This window comes from Cyprinus carpio, chromosome A19, assembly GCF_018340385.1.
Source record: "Cyprinus carpio isolate SPL01 chromosome A19, ASM1834038v1, whole genome shotgun sequence".
Classification (NCBI taxonomy): domain Eukaryota; kingdom Metazoa; phylum Chordata; class Actinopteri; order Cypriniformes; family Cyprinidae; genus Cyprinus; species Cyprinus carpio.
The window spans coordinates 12,729,319-12,742,925 of NC_056590.1; the positions used below are offsets into that span (position 1 = coordinate 12,729,319).

Below are 13,607 nucleotides of genomic sequence, written 5' to 3' on the forward strand. Positions count from 1 at the left end.
GTTTTTTTTTTATTATTTTTTTATTCAAAGGAAAATGTAAAAGTAACACAGGTAAGCCAGTGCTATCATCGGGGGAAACTTAGAAAACACTGTGCGGTCCTGGAGACCAGTGATGAAAGCAACCAACGAGTCCCCAACCTTAAGTACTTAAAAACAGGTAAATTATTCTTAATCTGCTGTTATATATAATATTACGTTTAATACATCGTATAATATTGCATACTAATACTGCATATGCAATATTGCATTTGTAATTTGCAATATTACAGTAAATGTAAACTTAATCATTTACAAATACCCTCTAAACCTGTTTAAAACATTTTACAGTCCTAGCAAGAAATCAGATCAAATTTGGTTGGATTTGACCACAGCTGCAAGCAATGCTGGGTAACCCATACTGCCAGAAATATTCCAGCTTCCAATAAACAGGATAAGTTCCAATCAACAGGACAGTGCTAATTGTCATAAATTAAAAATTTCCTTGTCCTCTTTTCACTTGTTACTGAGTTACAGTGTGCTACTTATAAATGAATAAGTGAATGGGGCAAATCTAGTAAACCATTAAAACATAAAAGTATATAATTTTTAGTGTGAAAATTATAGTTACATCCAATTTGTCAATAAAAAAACAAGAACAACAGCTCAAATCATAGACAGAACGATTGTAAGAGAAATATAATGTAATGTGCTTTTGCAGTAAAAGCGGTTTATAAGCTTCACGTTTCTACATTCAGTTCAATTATTTCCCATTTCCATAAATGCCTCATTGTATCCCTTGTGGTAGCATTCCTAAATTTGTCTTATTTCTATGCATTTCATGACTATTGTGAATGTAAGTTTAACTTCTTCTAATGAATGTTCTATATTAAAATTAACTGGATTTTTTTTATTACTTATATTATTAGTATTACTTTTATTAAATTCACAACAATTGAATCCATGTCTGTGTAAAGAAAAAGTAACTTGTAGCTCTTACAATCTTGATTCTTGCTTTAAAAAATGTGACGTTATGTGGTAATGTTATGCTACAAATGTATATAATCCTTGAATGATAATGCTAAATTATATATTTGATATAATATCAGTTGAAATCAAAAGAACACATTTTAAGTTTTGATAAAGGTATACCTTAGCTGTACTGAAGGGTTGGGAAAAACATATAGCCTACCATATATCTGGGCGATGGGGGCCCTCCCCAAGGCCCACCCATTTTAAACCACCCTGATGGTCTTAATAACCTCTAAATCTTCAAAAAGTAACAGCGTTTCGATTTCCATCACTGACTCTCGTTTTCTATTGCCTTTTTATTTTATAGGTGATTTTGGCCAAAGCCGCAGTGGGGTATATCCTACATGCCAGCACACTCCTGAACTCAGAGGCCGTTGTCATCTTAGCAACACGAAACCCCACACTACTCAGTAGCTGTCAGCCCAAGGTTAAGAGACCAATAAACCAGAGAAACATAGCAATTACTGCACAATATAAACACATGCACACGTACACACAAAGAAATCCTCTGTTCCTTCTCCCCAGTTGATCAGTAGCAACTGGGTTTGGATTAAAGTTCACCCATCAGAGTCCCTATCATTAAGAGTGTTCATTTAGACCTGTTATGGCACCAGTTTAACCCAATGAGCACCAGGGAAGTCTTTATGGGAGGTTTGTGGCAATGGGAGTGACCGCCATGGGTGCTATTTCAAAGGCAAATGATTAACATGAATAGGTAAGGGTAATCGTCAATGGGCTTCATGTTTTGGGTAACCTTAAAATATGAGACACAGATCATGATACAAACATAACTCAGAACTCTCGAATGGGTAGTGTGGATTTTTAAAACACCACCAGTGCTTAAACAGATTAAAGTCTTCGCATCTGAAACACAAAAAATTATTCTTAATAAAGTGAATCTTTAATCTGGGGACAATAGGCCTCATGTAGTTTCTGATATTGGGCATAAAAGGGCAGATGTGGGTGATTTATCACAGTCTCTGTTTTACTTGATGGTTTTGGTTACCAGACAGCCAGTATAAATGGCCAATCCTTGTCATCTTAGATATCAAAATCAGATGTGGCAGTGATTGGTGAGCTGAATAGAGAGTATGAGCATGTGACTGTGCTGGAGGTGCGTTTTATTGCTGTGTGTGGGGAATGATTAGCTGGTGTTGCACAGCAAGAAGAATCCAATTCATTCAGTTGTTTAATCCATCAGCCCGAGCTGAGTTTCTGAATCACCATATTTGACGGACTTCAAGGGTAGAGACAGCCATTCAAGTGGTTAATACAAGACTCTGCTATGCGGCTTGCCTCTTCGGACATGGCACTCATTTAAGTGGTTTATTTTATAGAATAATAGAAAAATGAAGCGAAAAATGACATATGTTTGAAGAGCAAGTCCGTTCAGAGTGAAAGGATCCTCCTAACTCTATTGTACACATTTTTGCTCCTCTGATCTGGCTCCGTCTTTCCTACTGGCCATATTTCGTCCTCCCTCTCCCTTGTTTTCTCTAAGCCTCCATTATCGGCTTGTGAGAGTCAGGTAATCAGTGCTGATTAATTCTCTTTATTGTTGGCGTTTAAATCGTTTGTCTGCAGAGTCTGCGCTGTCTTTTCCGCTCAGCCTCACTATGAAAGAGCCGGTGATAAATGACCATCTCTCCCCACACCCAACCCCACTATCACCACAGCAACCCCTGCTCTGCCTAAGTGCTTTTGATTAGTGACCCATGACTTGAAGGTAGAGGTGGCTTTTTGTTTTATTTCCTAATGCGACAAGTTTCAGCCCCCTATCATGCCCTTAAGGACGTATTTGGTGCTCAGACACTTTATACGCACATTACACACACTCCTATCATTGTTGCTCATAGATTGAACAGGGAGACGAGAGTGATAATTAGGTGTCTGTATGAGTAATTGAAACATTTAACAAATGCTTGGTTTTTGCATTAATTTATGATAATGAACTTATATTTTGACATATATACATAATACAAACCTAATAAATCTAAAAATATTATATTTAATTTTTAGATATATTTTTATATTAATTATAAGTTGAAATAGTAATATATACAACCTAATATGTACAAAACTTATCATTACATTTAATGTTATTATATAGTGTTTGTAACCATTTATGATTACACATTATTTTAAATTTAAAAATTTTTTCCAACCATATCACACATTTATTTATTTATTTTATTTATTTATTAATACATCATATTGTATACTATCGACACACACACATATACATATATATACATTATATATATATACATATATATATATACACACATATATATATATACACACACACATATATATATAGACACACATATCTATATACATACACATATATATCATACATACATATATATATACACTACATACATCTACATATATACATACATATATATACATACATATCATATACATACATACATACTATATACATACATACATATATACATACATACATATATACATACATACATATATACATACATACATATATATATATACATACATATATATATACATACATATATATATACATACATATACATACATACATATACATACATACATATACATACATACATATACATACATACATATACCGTTATATACATACATATACATATATACATATATACGTATACATATATACAGTTATCATTATATATATATCATATACAATATACATATACATATATATATATATACAGCTATAGATATACATATATATATATATACCTATACATTATATACACCATATATATATATATTACATATATATATATATATATACATATATATATATTATATACATATATCTATATATATATATACATATATATACATATATATAGTATATATAATATATATACATATATATATAGATATATATATAATATATATATAGGTATATACATATATATAATATATATACATATAGTATATCATATAGATCATATATATATATATATATACATATATATATATATTATACATATAGATATATATATATATCATATATATATATATAATACATATATATATATATATACCATTATATATACTATATATAAATACATATATACATATATATATATCTACATATATACATATATATATACATATACATATATATATATATACATATATATATATATATACATATATATATATAATACATCTATATATAATATATATAGCTACATGAATACAATATATATATATAAATACTACATATACATATATATATACATATACATATTATATATATACTATATATACATATACATAATATATATATATATATATATAATATATACATATACATATATATATATATCTATATATATATATTATACATATATATATAATACCATATATACATATATAGATATATACATATACATATATATATATATATACATATACCATATACATATATATACATATACATATACATATACAATATATATACATATACATTACATATAACATATACATATACATAGACATATACATATATATATACATATACTATATACATCTACATATACCATATACTATACATATATATCTATACATATATACATATACATCTACATATACATATATACATATACACATATATAATATACATATACATATATATATACATATACATATATACATATAATATACATATACATATATACATATACATATAATATACTATATATATATATATATATACATATCTATATATATTACATATATATATACTATATACATATCTACATAGATACATATACATATATACATATATACATATACATATATAATATATATAGACATATATAGATATACTATATATATATATATATACATATATATATATATATATATACATATATATCTACCTATATATTATATATACATATATATATATATATATATATATATTATAAATATGTAACATATATATATAGTATATATATATACATATATATATATATATATATATCACTAGAATATATATCCACATAGTATAGATATATACATTATATATATATATATATATATATACGTATATATATATATTATATATATATATATTATCAACCAACTATATATATATCATATATACTATATATATATATATATATATCATATTATATATATATATATACATATATATATATCTATATAATCCTATACATATATATATATATAATATTATAATATATATATATATATACACATATATATATACACATAACATAATATAGATACATATATATTATATATAGGACTATATATACTTACACATAGGGATATACACATAACAGTAATATATACGATAATCTATATTACATATATATATATATATACATATATACACTCAATATTATATACATAGATATATTATACATACATATATATCTATACATACATATATATATATACATACATATATCTATATTACATACTATTATATATATATACATACATATACATACATACATATATATACATACATATATATATACAATACATATATATCTTATCCATATATATATATATCTATACATACATATATACTATACATATACATACATACATTACATACATATATATCCACATACATATATTATACATACATATATACACATACATACATATACATACATACATATACATACATATATATATATATATATGTATATATAAAATAAACAAACATTAACATAACATTACGTGTTTAGTTGACGCCACAGTGATAGTGATTGGCAGCGACAGAGATTGGTGAGGTTTTGTGAGACTGGTGATCTGGATGACAATACTGAAAGTATTTATCGGCTGCTGCTAGACGCTGATGAATCTGCGCCTACACAGATCGAACAATCCCCCAATCAGACCACCGGTTTAAACCGAACACTTCAGTCAAAAACTTCATCCCTCATTTATCGAGAACTTAATCTCTCTCTTAAACAACAATTAGATACTAAAAAATGCTGTGTTGTGGGTGGAGAGAGAAAAAAAAGACATGTGTGGCAGGTTAAGTGCAACATCTACCCTTAATCTTTAAAACAAGTGGTCCATAGAGGAAATGTAAACATGGTTGTATCCAGCTTTCTCTTATGCACCAACGACCTTCCCTTTTTCATTGTTGTTCATATAGTGATTTTAAACAAAATTAAAATGCAATGAATTTAACTTCAGTAGCGCATATCATGTGAACAATAAGCAGAAACTATTCTCTTTCTCTCTATTTGCAAATTTATTTAGCATTTAGGATTTTATTTAGATAATAATTATCATCTGCAACAGCACAATCTACATCATTACATTTCAAAAAATTCTATTCACACTTAGGAAAAAAAAAAACATTTATTCAATTTCCACTAAATAGACACTAAATCACAATAAAAATGTACTTTAAAAAAAATCCTCAAATTTAGTCCTTGACACTCATTTTTATCAATGTTAATATAAGAATTTTTAAGAAACATTTAAAGTAATAAACTGCCACTTTACTTTTTTTTTTAAAAATCTGTTAAACAAAAGCACATCTGTAGAGATGAATATGCTGAAGAGTTTTAAGATGCTTCTTTATGCACCTGAGTGTCAAGAAAAACTTGTAATTCACATTTTCTCCAATAGCTTTTTTTCTTTCCAAGTCAGCCCTTTAGTAAAGGAGAATTATTTAATATGATAACCACAAAAATTTAAATAAAGATATCTCTACATTAAAAAAAGAAAATTATGGACACAAAAGTGACATGTAATAAAACAATAATCAAGAGCTTTTTTCTCTCAATATCCATCCAAATATAACTCTGGAGGCTCTAAGCAGCAACTGGGCAGCAAATCTCTCTGACAGTATGTGTGTGTGTATACATCTCTAGAGTTCATATAACAGAGTGCACACCAAGGGTGCACATCAAGGGTTACTGGTTGCTAGGAGACGAAGACAGGCTGCTACAGAGTTCTGCCTCATGGGTTGTGGCTTGAAATTCATGGGAAAAACTTTCATTATAGGAAGAGTCTTCTTCCACAGATGTGGCACATCCTATACTATTGCCCAAGCCAGAGGATGTTGTACTGCAAAAAAAATAAATAACATACAAAATCAATTCTACATGAATATTTATGGTTTAAGTTGCAATTTGTGTATATATTAAATGGAATGTTTGTACATTATTTGAACCTACAACATATTTACTTATACATACATACATATCTATAGCTATATATAACAGTATATGCATATATATATATATAGTCTATATATATATATATATATATATATATATATATATATATATATATATATATATATATATGTGTATATATATATATATATATATATATATATATATTATATATATATATATATTATATATATAATGTGTGTGTGTGTGTGTGTATAATATATATATATATATATATATATATATATATATATATATATATATATATATATATAAATATATATGCAAATATCACAAATACAATAAAACCAAGCAAACAAACAAACAAACACACACAGAAAGTAATATTATACAAGATGTTTTAAATTAACATATAACAATTCTAAAACCTTTTTCAGGAAAAATCTTACTAAAGTCCTTAAGTGAATAACTTCATAAAAGTGCTTTCTACTTGCAATAAAACCGGGACAGTCCAAGAATAAGTTTCAAAAGAAAAGAATCAGTCTTGAATGACCTAAACGACATCTGGACCACTTGACAAAGACCACTTGATCAAATCTGGTTTTAGGTAAGACATATATACATACATATATACATATATATATATACATATATATAGTGAAAGTGAAAAGTGAAAGTCGTGACATTTGTCAAGTATGGTAACCCTATACTCGAAATTGGTGCTCTGCATTTAACCCATCCAAGTGCACACACACAGCAGTGAGAAGTGAACACACCGTGAACACACACCCTGAGCAGTGGGCAGCTATATATCCAGCGCCCGGGGGAGCAACTGGGGGTTCAGTGCCTTGCTCAAGGGCACTTCAGCCATGGGTATTGAGGGTGGAAGACAGCGCTGTTCATTCTCACTCCCCTCCCACCTACAACTCCTGCCAGCACAGAGACTCGAACATGCGACCTTCTGGTTAGTCCAAAGTCCAATTCTCTAACCATTAGGCCACAGCTGCCCCCATGTATATGTGTTCTGGCATTATTATAGATGCATAAAACATTTAAAATGCCAAATCCATTTAGTTTAATATAGTGAGACAGAGGCACACACCTTTCACAGTCTGAGTCGCAGCATGCTTTGCTGTCTTCTTCTTGATGCTGTCCCTACACAGAAAAAGCTGTACCACACAACAACCCCTTAATTCCTGTGCAAAACCGTAAAATGTCTCTCCCCCTGCACACACGCCCACATTTTCAAAACTCACAGGCGACTACAACAAGAATAGGTGCAGCAGACTGTCTGACAGCAGTAATGGTGTCTGTAGAACTCTATGAACACAAACATTTAAATTAAAAACTGGTGATAAGGCTATTTAAAGAATCCATTTAAAAACATTAAATGGATTTGATGACAAAAATGTTAAATGTGACAAAGAATAAATATTAAAAGGAGAATAAAAAGAATAAAAAGTTTAAACAGATGAGAAAAATACAACACTATACAAAAATTCTAATTTAAATTTTTCTTTTAATTAATAAAACAAATCTACATTAATCTAACAAACACTACTCATAGTATTTAAACCATGGTAAGATTCAACACAGATTAAAATATTTTTAGATTAACAATTTAATTAGCAATTAGCAATTGTAATACTGTGTCAAATACATTCATTTCTATTTTATGCTTTTGCTTTGAGTAAAAAATATAAAAATAAATAATAATAATCTAAACATTTTCAGCAAATGTGTCTCATTCCATCAGCCACTAGATGGCAAAAATACTACATTTACTTCATCCCAATCAAAGATCATTACAAACCGACCAATATAGGACATTAAATGCTTGATTTTTTTCTAACCTAAGTTAATCACAAATGATGACAAAGAGTGACTGAAGAAACTCACGCTTCAAGGAACTGTTGCAGCCCCCGCATCCGTTGAGTGATCTGGAAATCACTATTGAGATTGAAGAAAGGATTCCCAGGAGGGAGTTTAGGTAACTCTCTAAAGAAATAGCAAAGAAAGGGAGAGATTACACTTATATCAATAATAATAACAACATTTTTACATACAGTTACTTGAAATAAAAACTTCACTTGATTTTTATATATATATATATATATATATATATATATATATATATATATATATATATATATATATATATATATATATATATATATATATATATATATATATATATATAATAGTTTTTGACGCAGCCAAACAAACTCACTGTACCCCTCAAATGTTAAAATATAATACTGCATTGCCCTGAGTGTGATATCCTCAAATTACTTACATAAGCAGAGCATTGTTCTGTAGTTTTTGACGCAGCCAAACAAACTCACTGTACCTCCTCCTCACACAAGAGGTCTTCTTCTGGAAACACATACTATTGGTCTATAATAAAAAAATATATAATAATAAGTGAACCTAATGCTATCATTGGTTAACATGTGGCACTGAAAAAAAATGTATACAGGAATAACATCTATCAAAAAAAAAATAAAGTCTGAACAGCAACATTCCACTGTAAGCACAAGGTAAACATGTGGCTACTGCACTCACATGAAGACAGATCTCATAGGTGATGTACGTGTGCCAGAAATCCTCCTTGTGTACCTGAGGATCTCGTACCCATACACTTATAAACTCCTGCAGATAGAGAAAAAGTAAATGTTAGTGTTTATGATCACTGAAGTGTTTCAAATGTGTGAACAAGGAAGTGACTCAGCAGAAAGTGTGCTTGTATTTTTTATTATGAGTTAAATTTTTTCCCCTTTTTATGATCAGTTTGATTCAGACTCTGCCCTTCCACCCACATTTCACGCTATCTGGAGTTTTGGGGGTATTTGTCACCAATTTGTAATGTACCGTTGGAATTTCTCAAATCAACACACTTTGTTTCATCACAGCCAACAAACTCATTTGAGGTCAAACAAAACACTTCCCTAAAAACTAACATATTCAAGCCATATCAGCTGCACCCGATCTAAGAAACAGTCACTTTAATTATTTTTGAATAAACGCATCACAAAATATAAGTCACTTTAATGCAAGCCAGTCTTTATAGTATTGCTTGAAAAGAAATTTCACCAACAAATGAACCAGAAACAACATCAATGGTTACTGGTGGAATTATGTATTACCAGTTTCCACTTTAAAAATTCTAGACAAAAGGCATAATGCAGTTAAGTTACAAAGTGCAATTAAAAACTTGTTTCCACTCAAGATGCTTTGCTTTTCTTTCTCTGTACCAACAATCAAGTGATCATTGATCTAAAAAAGCATTGGGGGGGACTTACTTTTTAATCCCTGCAAATACTAATAAATTGAATTTTAGCAAAACTTAATTTGCATTCAAATCTATTTTTTCATGTCAGAGCCCAATCACTATATAAGACTTAATATTTTACTGTTTGCCCACAGAGTCAAGGTTTCATCTGAAAAATCAGTTTACTATTTAGATAAGGACCGCTGAGTCACACAAAGTGATGCTGTAGATTAACTGAAAAAAATATATATAAAGACAAAAAGAACACTAACCTTCTTCACAAGGTTTGTGTTTTCCATTGCAGAGACTTGACTGAAAAAAAAGAGACTGTTTGTCAGTTTGTTTGTTTGATTGTTATTGTCATACCAGCATATATGGCTATTTCATGGCAAGATCAATGTATTTTAAAAGAAACAAATTGTAGTAACTTACAGTATTAATGAAAAAATACAACTGACAAACAGACTGTTTGTTATTGGTGGATCATTTTACTACTGTGTTACTTAGATTGTTTCGGATCTAATGCACTCAAAAAATGAAATTAGGAATAGTCTAAAAAACAACAGTGTTAACTGTGATTACAGATCTCAAGACAATGAAAAACATATTTTTGATCAATCTGCCATAAATCAATTTGTTACCAAACACTTTACTGTATAAGTGGTTAAAAAGCAATGATGACTTTTCATTACTATTGAGTAGAGGAGTTGCAGTGACGAATGGGCAATGCGAGACATTAAAACAATAAATCAATCACAGCAAACCCAGATATTCATGTTGGCTCCTTCAATGAAATCAGGCTTTGTCTTCCTGTGTATGTTTAGCAATGACATGATAAGTAAGAGAGAATAATTTCTAATGGTGAACCATAAAGCAGATCAATTTAACTTTCATGTGAATCCAAAAATGGAAGTCCCATCAGCATTAATCCAAACAAACATGCCATCAGTGGCTTTCATTTATGCTCAAACTAATTCACTTTGACGATAACTTTATAACCTTGAGTTGACTGGGAATCCCATACTAATTGGCCAGGAGACAACAGGAGACACTGAGCACCCTAGACTGAACTTAGAAGGTCACAGCTACTTTGATATGGTTTTGGTTATGTTTTTAATATATATATATATGTGTGTGTGTGTGTGTGTGTGTGTAGGCTTTAAGAGATGTAGCTTCAAAACATACATTTGGCAACAAGAGGACACTTTGATTCACCATACAGAAATAGTAGCCAATATGCCATTCTTTTTCTTTTCTTTTTTTTCAAACTAATGAGAAAAGAGAAAACAACTATTCTAAACAACTTATTTGTATTTGATGTAATATAGGCCAATGATACCAAGCACTTTTTTTTTTGTCCTGAACATAAACACAAAAATTTAATTTGACACATGCGTTTCAATACATACCTCTAAAATAACAAGCATAACTAGAATGTTACATTTTATAAGCTGCAACCAAAGCCTGAAACTTTCAATGACCGTCAAAAAGACAAAAGAAATAGTTTAGAAATGTATGCTGAACGGCTACAGTTCCCGATCAAACGAACGGCAGCTGTATAAACAACACAAAAGTTTCCCCACTCTACTGTTTGGTCATTATATGATACATGTTATCTTCTTACGTTATATATATTAACGTTATATACGTTAATTTTTGTTCTCACCGTTTCTCTCGTGTTGTGTATTTCTGCCACCGTGGTCCAGGTGCTCCTGGGACTGATGTGATTGAAAGCGGCAAACAAGGTCTCGTGTGGGAAATGAAAGTTTCTTTCTCGCAGTGTTTGATGTGCGCATGCGCAGCTCTCAACCCTTGCGTTTCTCAGTTTGTTTGTGCTTGTCATGTATAATATCAGCAGGTGCGTTATCATTACACCAAATAAAATGTTATAATGATAACGAACTATTATAAAATAACAATAAGCAATATATATGTTGATAATGATTTCGGATTTTTTTTTTTTTTTTTTTTTTATTTATGGTAGCCAACACTTTCGGTTCAGGTAGACACCACTGTGACTCCTTTCACCTAAACCTGACTGAGACATCATATTTACAGACCCTCTTAATAAATAGCTGCTGTCTCCAGTCATTTCGTTATGAACTGAGTTATTCTGTTTTTTTAACCTGTGACAATGTAACGCGAAGGACTTGCAAAGAAACCAAATGGGACGATGCGAACTAAATAGGACCTGACAGTAAACCCACAACAGATTTATAGCGCCATTACTGATGTAGTGGGCAGTATCAGAGATCTAAACAGATGATAAGCTTGTGGGTTCTGTTTATTTTAGATATTTATACATTTATTAGACTTAGCATATTTCATATAGCTCATATATAACCCTTTCATATTTAATATAGCTTTTACCTTTCATTGTCTTTGTCCTCCATGAGTTGATGTGCTTGGCTTGTTTTCAGTGGTTGGCTACTTGCAGTGTTGCTCTCTTCTGGTAAGAGTTGACTGCTCTGCTGCTCTCCAAGTTTCTTCAGTTCATTTGTTGACATAGTCTATCACATGAAACATGCAGCTATTCTTCAGCTTTATTCTGCTGGAATTACTTATGGAAATGTTGCTAAACATACACATATATTAAGTCGTATCTTTTAAGCATTTTGATCCTGATCGGTTTCTTAAATTTTGCAAATCATATATTTTCTTACCCTCTCAGGGAAATCCACTGTTAAATTAGAAACTGTTAACTTGCATAAGTGTGTCTGACACAATCATATATTAACATTGACTGAGCAGACCAAGTTTACATCACACTGTTTTCTGACTTGATGATACTGATATAGGAAGGGATAAATGGGTAGCCCCATTGGGTGGAATGTGCGAGTCAAAAATTTACATACAAAAGTTGTGTAACTTCTATATTGATTTTGATGTTTTTCATTCCAAAATCTGTTTCTCCATAGTAATATTTCACTACATAAGCTTTGTGGCTCTGTAGGGGTGTTATAAATAGCCTGATAATAGTTGATTGATTGAACAGATCTCCAAAATATACCTGATCAAATTCTTTTATATTGATAATTTACTCAAAGGTCCAGGAGTGTGGGAAGCTGGACTTTTACCCATCAATACGATATCCTGTGACATACTACAGTCCACCACGTTACCTCTACCATAACACCCAAAATGATTTCCCTTATTCAGAAATCAGT

At 30.0% G+C, this 13,607-nt stretch overlaps 1 pseudogene; it reads right to left on the reverse strand.

The window, feature by feature from the left end:
- Positions 1-6,281: 6,281 nt before the first annotated feature.
- On the reverse strand, positions 6,282-13,217 carry LOC109112315 (annotated as a pseudogene).
- Positions 13,218-13,607: the final 390 nt, after the last annotated feature.